Source organism: Amblyomma maculatum, chromosome 8, assembly GCF_055883805.1.
Source record: "Amblyomma maculatum isolate TAMU_Amacu chromosome 8, ASM5588380v1, whole genome shotgun sequence".
Taxonomy (NCBI): domain Eukaryota; kingdom Metazoa; phylum Arthropoda; class Arachnida; order Ixodida; family Ixodidae; genus Amblyomma; species Amblyomma maculatum.
In genome coordinates, this window is record NC_139351.1 from 25,571,918 (window position 1) to 25,582,575 (window position 10,658).

At 42.5% G+C, this 10,658-nt stretch overlaps 1 pseudogene; it reads left to right on the forward strand.

Annotated features, from left to right (window-relative positions):
• Positions 1-232: 232 nt before the first annotated feature.
• On the forward strand, positions 233-8,674 carry LOC146180756 (uncharacterized; annotated as a pseudogene).
• The last annotated feature ends 1,984 nt before the right edge of the window (positions 8,675-10,658 follow it).

Below are 10,658 nucleotides of genomic sequence, written 5' to 3' on the forward strand. Positions count from 1 at the left end.
GTGCATGCGAAAAATGTTCTCGCAGTCCAAAGATGTCTCCCAAATTCTGCAGTGGTCTGCACAGCTAGGTGACATTTTGTTGACACATTGCCTACTTATTAGTTCTGCCAAGTTAACGTGTATTTCTTATGGGCATGCAGTCTCACAGTCTTTCTCTTTTTTTTAGCTAGGGCATGCTGAACTCACAAGCAGAAAAGGAACGTCATCAGCCGGGAGTACTGCGTTGATAAATTGTTTTGCCCCAAGTAAGGTGTTTTTGATGTGCATGGCCATACTTAAGAATGCATGGAATGCACAGAGCTGGATTGCTGCTCCACAGCTGCATGTTAATTTAACAATAGCAAATACTTGACGAGGCAGACTACAGAAATGCGCCACACTACACAAATACTACACGCCAGGAGACAGACTACAGAAGGACAACACTACAAAAGACAGACTACAGACATGCGACACACTAAATAAGACAGACTACACAACTGCTACACACTACACAATGCAGACTACAGAAATACTACACAAGACAGACAACACAATTACTACATGCCGAAAATACGACAAACTACAGACTACAGGTTTTTTTTTTTTGTAGTATTTCTGTAGTACTTCTTGACTGTGTTGAAAATGAAGCTTTACTGTAACTATAAATATAACCATAACTATAAATTTATAATTAAAACCTCGCTGACATGTTTGTAAAACATTTGAGAAAACATATCAAAACTGCCTGGTGTTGGAAAAAAATTAACTGCTGAACCAGGCACAAAGGCATTAGAATTGAGACTGACTTCATAAAAGTGTAGGTTCACATTTATAGACATCAAATGCAACACTTCCTTTCTTTAGCTCTCACAGAATTAAGTCCATATTTGCGTTGTCCTAAGAGTGGAAGAGATTTAGTAACAAATCCGGGTCGTAGAAGGCAAGCCAGAACCATTTTCTTGATTGCTTCCGGATGCTTGACCCTTTTACATCAATGACATGTGGAGCCGTTGCAAGGGCACGTTTTTGCTCATGCTGCGCCACCCGAATTCCGGCCCGCTCATAGGCAATGGAATAATTGTAGTTATCAAATGGATCACCCCTATGCCCCAAAGGTACTGTAAAGAAGCCATCGCGTTTCTCCTCATGATGTCGTGTTCCTGCGGGTGTTCCTGCCTCGTATGTTGGCTCGTTGACTTTCTTTGACACTTCGCCCCTTTGCACCTAGGCAGTGCAGAAAAGCAACCTTGGCAGTTCAGTTTTTCACGTCGCGAGTGCTTGTTAGCACAATGTACAGCTGATTGCAAAGACGTATTATAACACCACAATTTATCGAAATTTCGAGCGTAGTAACCGGGAAAACATTATTTGGAACATAATAACTTGGCGGAAAATAATGTAACTCTAAGAAATTTCTTTACTGCCTGCGATTTTGACTGCATGAAACAAAATCGTTTTACCCGGGAATGTATCGATGAGGCTTTACAGTATTATACAAGGCCTGTTGAATGGCAATGTGTTTTCGTTTGTTTATACTTTGCTTTCTTACCAGTTTGCAATGTTTCAACTAGGTTTCTACTCCTGGAAGGAAAAAATAGAACAAGGTACTCGCAGCCACTTTATTGTGACCACGAGCGCAAAAAAAGGCAGCCCCTTAAGAAAAAAACTTATTTCACCTGTCATCGATCTGGAGAATATGTTTCACAAGGTAATTGCAATAGCATAATTCTTTGCTCCAGAACCTAAGAGAGTGTATGGCACCATATTTACAGCTCGCTTTACTGCATAACATATTTGGCAATGAACATGCCTGCAGATATGTGGTCTTGTGCTTTGTCTCTCTCTCTCTCTCATACTGCAGGAAGTGGAATGCTATTGCAGTATTTGCATTGTACACGGGAGTTATCAGGCTTGATTTTTTACAACAAATAAGCAGTGTTGTAACAGACAATAAGATGACTCCAGGAAAGAAACATTCCCTTTGACTTGCCTTTGACACTAACCAAAAGGCTATGTTAATTTAAATGTTAGCTAATTAACTACATGACTATTCCCATAATGACTAATATCTGCTGTAGTTGATATGATCCAGAAACAGATATATATACTTTTTTCAAACTAGCATTTTTTTTCCTGAATCCCTGACACTCACAGCAGTAGAGCTGACAAACTGTCTTCTACAGCAATGCTGGGAACAGGAAAATGTTCACTTTCAGGCAGGTTTGGAGCTGGCAACATGGACTGACTTTTTTGTAGCAGGCTTGGAGCAGCATTTCTTCTTTTAAGCTTTAAAGGTGCGCAAACTGTTTTTCAGAGCGGTACATACACCCTTTGTTAAAATTTCGGTGCCCGAGGGCTTTTCCTGTGAGCCAACCATATGGCTCATTGTGCATTCCCAACAATCACCTGAAAATAAGATTTTGGTCCTACTCTTTTCAACAATCAGTCTTCCTAAAATGCTTAGCTGCTAGCTTCAAGTGCAAACCCTTTGTGCTCTAAAACCTTTGACAAAGGCTGTGCATTCATACCATGCACAGCCACTGATGTGTGGTCATCCAGAGTGCAGTGAACATAATCCCTATGTGCCCACAAATGGCTCACAAGAGATAAAACTAGCGCTGCTCCCTATTCTGCAGTGCTAGCCAAAACCACGTAGTGATTCACACTGCCATGTGTTGGGAACAATGCCATGGCATAAAGGAACAGACAGGCAGAGTGGCACTGTATTTATCTAGCTGACTTGCTACCGCAAAAGAATTAGGGGCCTTGGCGGCAACGATAGCACCAAACGTGCTTGTTGGTCGTCAAATTATTAAAGCACCATACATGACGTCATCAAGAACCCCTCACCTGGAGCTATGTGCTGCGGAGAAACCTTAAAGCTGTCGCAGATTTATTCGGCTTTATGTCACCATTTCAAATGCTACACCAAAAATACTTTGCAAGATTTGCGAACAAGTTTCACACATTCATCCCATTGAAGCTTGATAAGTTCTAAAATTTTTTTAGTTGCCCACTAAATACCTAATTACCCTTTCTAACAATGATTTTGTAATGCTTACATTTCCTGCCCGAGGTCACTACAAACAAAACCAGAAGCATTAATATGTGTAAGCAATTTCTCCGAGTCAGAAAAACTTTTGCACACAGCATAACTGCTCAGATTTTTATTCAGTACATTGGTATCACAAAATACATAGCCCCTACCTATAGCCAAAATTTCAAAGGCATAACCCCAGCTTCAAGAACAAAGGTATAACAATTCAATCAAAGGGCTATGAGGAGAACTGCTTTCAATTTTTTTTCCCCAGTGAAAATTGATTGTGTGGTTTTTTCATGGCCAGGTTTTTATGACATCAAAACACACATTTCTTGCTCAGAAAACTTTATTTAAAAATGGAACTTTTTATTCTCCTGGCACTCGATTCAAACTCATAACGTTGCAACTGAAATCAGCTCCATCATAACTATCTGGAAGTGAATGATGATGTAGCCTAGCCTGAAGCACCCAAAAGAATAAACTCTTGACGGCCCCACGGTTTTCTTGCAAAAGTGGCTGCTCTCAATAATATTGTGAGCGCTGCATGACGCATCTTTCACACGAGCCCACGTGCTGCTTCATCTTCATCCTTCTCTCTAGAATGAATCCATCATCATTCGGTGTGCGACCCGGGCTTCATGTCTCTAATAAACCTGGACTACCAAGCCCGTCCTTACAATATGTATATTCCACTTTTTGATTATTTTTACTTTGTAAGAGCTATTTTATAGTGAAGCTAGCAGTTCGCAGTGGGAACACAGTAGTCTAGTAATGCAAGCCAATTTCAATTTGTCGTTAGTGCCAGTGGCCAGGGCAGAAAGATGCAGTCACTGAATCCGTTATTTCAGTAAGTGTCAATGACGCCTTTGGGCACAACACATTTACCATCCTGTATAAATATGCTACATGAATTTGCTATCTTTCTGTATTTTGCTCTGGTGTAACAATTTTAGGCCTCAACACTTGCATTAAAAAACAGTGTTTGTATGCAATATTGTTCTGCCTCCTTTAGGCACAGGGAAACGAAAACTAAAACGACCTGGAAGTGTCAAGTGCGGTAACAGGTGTTTTGAGGGAATGACTGTTACTGAGGACAGCAAAGCAGTGATTGTGGTCTTCCAAAGCAATTACCGTGGCCACGCCTTTGAACTTCAGCACATTCTTTTGTCGAAGACTGAAAGGGATGCCATCACTGGTAAGAAGCCGCTTTTTCTAGCAATGACAGAGGCTGCGATTCCACGAAAGCCGCAGTAACCAAAGAGTGCAGATAATGCAAATTGTGTGCATACTTTAAAGATGCTTAGTCTTATAAATTCATATCATACTGAACTTGTATCACCTATGATCATATCATTGAGATCCTAATAAGGTAGTAATTACTCACTGATTACTCAGTAATTTCGAGATCCTACGGTAATTTGATGTCAGAAATGGATGGCATAAGGAACCTAGTATAATAGTGATTTCTACTGGTCAATTGGAGCTCAGCGCTTGAACCAAAATTGAGTGACCCAAATCGCTACAGGGCGAATCAGTCTTGTCGACCAGAGGAACATGCAGAGCACACTGCACAAGAAATGCTGAGCTTGTCCGGGAAATTTAAGTCGCATCCTAGCAACAAAATGTGTTGTGATTGATAAATAGATGAGAGTGCAGCCCTTTACAGTTTGCTTTCACACGCTTTTAACAAAGCGCTGTAGATATTTTTCGACAGGCATACCTTGGCATACACGGTCACAAAATAAATGAAAATAGATGGTGATGACCAGTGTCCTTCGCTAACATCTCTGAATGCACTAAAAGCAGCCAAAATACTTTGCAACTAGCGGAAGTGACGACATAACAGACTAGAACTTCCGCCGAGATCTGACTCTGGTCGGCGGATCGAGCTAGAACGCGCAGAATTGTTCCAACTGACCAGCGGAATATGCACAACTGATCTTGGTTGACCAGTGGCATTAAAAATCGCCATTCTGGAGGAAGAAAGCGTGTTCCAAAATGACCAGCGGAATCAGCATAAGTATTGAAGTATTTTGACAAGCAAGTTGTTATTTCCAAAAACGCTGTACTATGTGTCTCTTACTCTCAAATCCCAGATGCCTATTTTCACAAGTGGTATAAAAACGGCCCATTTCCACTTAAACATATGCACGTTGTTTTTATACTCGGAGCCATGCTTCGAGAAGGGGTCTCCCTAGATGCAGTCCTAGATAAATTCAGAAGCAGCCTAATGACACCTTTCAGCGTGTTCACCTACTGACCAGACAATACCTATACAACATTCTACGGGACACAAAAAGTCAATAACCACGAGCGTCTCCATCCTGACGACTACATAAGCGTGATGTTGTGGGTGGAGCGGATGCACAACGAGAAGGACAATCCAGTACTGTTCTTTAAGCACCAAGGACAACAAGACAATGGAAACCTGCTTGACAAGACAGAGCAGGAGCTTCTCGACGACAGCGATTTCATGGTGGCAGTAATGACCGCGCCGCAGCAGGATCTGTTCAAAAAGTTTGGCACTGATCGCATATGTGTTGATGGGACACACGGAACCACAGGTAATGACTGAAAATTACTTTTGCAATTCTTTCTGTTGAATTATCAGAAAATATAAAACACTACAGAAAGTTTTTGATAATATCTTTTGAACCAGCAATTTTTTGACACAATATGCATTAGTCAAGCCTGGATATGTTGAACCCAGGCATCTTGAATTACGACAATATAGAAATGACAAGCTCTTGAAAATCCTATTTAAAGGTATAGAAACGTGGCCTAGTATATGCCAGTAGCATATACCAGGTGCCCCAACTAACTTTAGCCAATGGCTAAAAAATTAGATATCTGAGGTAAGTGATCGAAACTATTTGCATACAGCTGCTGGCCAACTTGTGCACCATAGACAATTTTTGTTTTGCAATTAATTGACTCTGTTCATTTACGTACATTATTCAGCATTGACTTTAGACTATAAATAGGGTTTGCAAACATGGGGTGAGCACCTTCAGAAACTTAAATTTCAATGGTGCTTTGCAATCCCTTTTTGCACATGGGGGCGGGTTAGCTGGGCCGCTTCAGACATCTGCTGGCAGTACTAGTGCTGTGAAACCATGTGGTAGGGAGAATATGCTGTGTGATCGAGTGTGGCATTAATTCGGACCTGGTGTACCCATTTTAAACGCGACATTACTGCGGCACAATGAGCCAACCTAGATAAAGCGTAGTGGCACTTGGCTGGTGTACTTCAATTGCTTCACTTAGAAAGTCACAGTGGATCATAGCGAAACGAATTGCCCGTACATCTGACCGATTAGCCTATTCATATTGTACTAGAAACAGGATTAAGCATCACACAATAACTACTTTCAAGCACAGTCCACTGTAGCTTTGATATGAAGATTAGGCCTGAAAATGTCTAGCGATGTGCTGCCAACACGCCGACGACAGCATGTTTGCGTGTTTTTTTTTAACATCCCAAAGCAACTCAGGTTATGAGAGACGCCATAGTGGAGCGCTCCGGAAATTTCGACCACCTGGAATGACAGAATGTCTGTGCAAGAAACGTGTCACTAATGTGGGTGCAATATACCCTAGCTTCTACGTACGTTATAAGAAAGCGTATATCTTAACATTTTTAAATACTGCATTATCTATATATCAAACAATTTTGCTATCCTGCTCCAGTTTGATATATAAGGGTTCAAGTGTATTTTTGAATTTCGCGCGTAATAAACGTAGTCAGCATTTTGCATTGAAAAACTACACCTAAACTTGATCTGTCATAATTTCAAAAATAGAGCTGACACCTACTTTTACAGCAACTTTCTGAATGATCTGCAGGCAATGTGCACAATAAGTGGGTAGCACTACAGGGTGTCTATCAAGTTACGTTACCACATTCCCCAAGTTTTGCAGGTTTACCGTGCGCTTTGTGAAATTCCCCGAATGACGCAATGCCGCCCGATGCTATCACTCTCTACTGTACAAGCATGTTTTAAAAAAGGAAGTTCAATACAGTCACTAACCGAATTTCGGAGTTGGTGGCACCTAGAAAACAGCCGAAATGATCGAACAGACATAAAGAATGAGTAAGTTACAAAAAAATATTTCGAAAAAAAAATCGGCATTAAAAGTCTCTCGGCTCCCCATGTTTTGTTTGCATGTCGAAAACAGAGTTGTAGCTTATCGATTGCAATATGCTTCCATGGCGCACACTAGCATGATCTGACAACGCCGGTCGCCAATGCAGATGTGCCGATTAGTCTAGATGCGGCAGACGTGCATGCCAACGAAAAGCATACGACTTCCTTGAGGCTATCTGCATGTGCGCAGTGATACCCCGCAAAAGCTATGCTATCTGTCCACTTAGATTGTCTCGGCGATGCGGTCATGGCTTCACTTCATGATAGTGCAACGAAGCTGCCACAAAGGCATGCATTGTGCAAAGCAACAGTATTCAGTTTCCATGATAGGTGACGAAATCTGCGAAGACCATGTCATGGAGCTCATGGAAAGAAAGCAAGGATTGCGTGCGTGCACCCCTTGCAGAAGTAATCTACGCTTCCATCAAGGCATAAGGAAGGAAGGAAGTGTTTATTTCAGACTAACATTGCTCAATTTGAAAATCTGAAGTGTCGCAACATCTCCTGCTTTGCCGCAACTGTCTACAGGGTAATACTAGAAAACAAGGGGAGGCAGGCGGCCACCAAACAGCTCAAGTGCAAACCGTAGGAAGTGCAGTCAGTGTTGCGATGTGCAATCGGCAACGCCACCGAGGAAGCAGCGCTTAAACCCACTTCAAAATTAGATGTGTTGCAACGCTTTGGGCCACTTTGCCGGGATGGTCCACTAGACATCATAATTGACCAAGTCGTTAATCACTGACAAGATGTGCTTTATAGACGAGCCATTCAAAGTACATCTTCCTTGTTATATACAAGACTTGCAACTTTCATACCCTTCAATTCCTAACTGAAGTACAAATTCCCCTCCCTAGTTTTTCCAGATAATCTAAAATGCTTGAGAATTCTGTGTGTCGGGACATTTGACTATGTGATATCTCCAAAATGCCTCTACCACTTGGGTAGCACTGTGTTCAGTTTGTGCAGCACTGTAATGCTAGAGCTGAACTGCACCTGTAAAGCTGGTGCCAAGTTATGAAGAAACTTCATAGATGACTGCTTTGCCAATGTCATAAGCCACATTACATTAGTGCGTGCACAAGACCGGTTCAATCTGACACGGCTGGACCTAACAATATAAAAGCACTGTGCTGTGTACTGCATTACGCAAGTTAACATATTCTGGGTGGCTTAGCCTACAACTGTCTTCTTTCAGGGTTACAGTGCTCTGCGTGGACGAATTTGGTGCAGGCTTTCCAGTAGCCTACTGCATCACAGAGTTGACCACAAATGTGTGACAACATTTTTTAATGCAATGAGATCCAAGACAGGCCAAGTTAAAACCAAGAACTTCATGACGGACGATGCACCTGCCTTTTATAATGCCTGGGAACAAGTGATGGGAAAGCCCATGCATCAACTGCTGTGCGCCTGGCACATCGACAAAAACTGGCCAGAAAACCTGAAAAAACACATTAAAGACAAAAGCCTCCATGCCTTCTCATACAAGGTATGTTATGTTTAACTGAAGCGCAAAATAACATTAAAGACTTAGAGACCTGAATAAAACAGCACGCGCGGTTCCCTGAAATGTTGCCTGCAACTCCACAAATTTGACCAGGATGACACTGCTATGAAACTGCCCTGAAGGCTCTTTTACAATGTACAATGTAAAATGAATGAACTTTCATTACATACACAGTTATCAAGAACTTATTGGCTACAATACCCTTTCATTCCACTATCACTATAGTTGTACCACTGCACAACACAATCTAAGACATCTCAAACAATGCTCAGCTAGCAAGTGGTAGCTAAAGACATGAAAACATGGTAATTTCCCTTTAAAACGAACTTGAAGGAAAAAGAATTTGTTCACCTTAAGGACCCTTCAAATTTATGTGAGCAGGCTAGGGGCGTCCAAAAATATGTTACATAACAATGCCTACCGCAGAAATGATAATTGAAACACAGCATTTACTGCACAACGTATAAGTAAGCTTGACTTTTTTTACTCTCATTTTTCTCATTGTATCCCACAGTGGCTGCTATTTATGCATTTTTCCTTGATGTTTGCTTCCCATCCTGCTCAGAGCATTGTTTGAAAGTGTCCAACAGTATGTAGCCATGTGCCTCCATTTTATCTAGCTTAATCTGCAGGTATAGCTGTTACAAAAACTACAAGCAGGCACACTATGCACCCTTCCATATGCCGCAGGCAGTGCACATAGTGACGATATCTGACCGACTTTCTATCACAATAACTCGTGCTGTGACGTACTGTGAGCTAGAAACTCAGCTACAGAGTTTTCAGGGCTCAAGTCACTGACTGGGCGTATATGCCTTTTTGTCTGTGGGAGACAATGCACAGCCTGTAATGCATGCACAATGACAAACTCTCAACATGTCAGACCTTCGCCAGTGCAGGCACAATGGTGCTTGCCTTTTCCATACCGGCAAGGAAGCTTGGCCCCCAAAAAACGCGCTCCCACAATACAGTATTCACACAGTTCTTCACAATGGTGTCGGAAGCAGGTCATTCACATTTCTTCGCCTTGATGGTACCACGCGCACCAGTGCCACTAGTTACCTTGCCCAAGCTTGGCTCAAAAACCTCATTTTAGCAAATTTTTATTTATATTGAGTTTTATGCGAAACCAACCAATGGTTCATCTTATCCAAAAATTCACCTTAACTGATTTTATATCAATGGGAGTCTACTGTCAAACTTTACCTGCAAGTTAAAGATGCTATGTAGTGAGAATAAGCTGTCTTCGTTATGAAGTCGGAGCAACAATCGGTAAGGTCGCGTAAGCTTACCACATCAGCACAAAAATAGCTATATCGAACGCACGCAGTAGAATCTCGGTACAGGTGCATCCACACGACGGGCCACGGACCTGTATTGGTCCGCGGACCAAGTGTCACGTGACATCCCACTTACGGTTTATGAGGTCTGCGCCAGGTCTGCGGACCGGAGCGGGCGAAAATGGGCAGGCATTTTTCCCGGACCGCGGACCACGGGCCTGGCGGTGCCTGTGAACGGAGGGGGCGCATTGGCTCCCGATCAGCTAGCCCGTATCAACGTAAACTTTGCGCACGTTTTGAAGAGCTTCAAAAAACAGACAGCGTGTAGAGTTGCATCCGATGGCGTATTTACACATCCTTCGAGAACTGAGCACCACGGTACGTGCAGCACTGCGTACTGCTGTCCCGTCACATCCCGGACGAGACTTCTTCAGCGGCGCGTTTAGTAAAAAGTGTCAAAAAACATCGGGTCCCAGCTACATCATGAAATAGAAGTTCCCAAGTGAACACTTGCAACACCGAATTCCGCGAGTTTGCCGGAGAGGTGCCGCCGCAAAACGCGGTGGACGACGGCGCACTGGCCGTGTCCTACTCCTTAGTCGTCACTAGGCCTATAGACTGTTTTGAATCGAAGCTACAGCGAGCGGTGCTTTCGATTTGACTAGCGCTGTTTTAAATGGCCTGCCCATTGAAAACAAAAA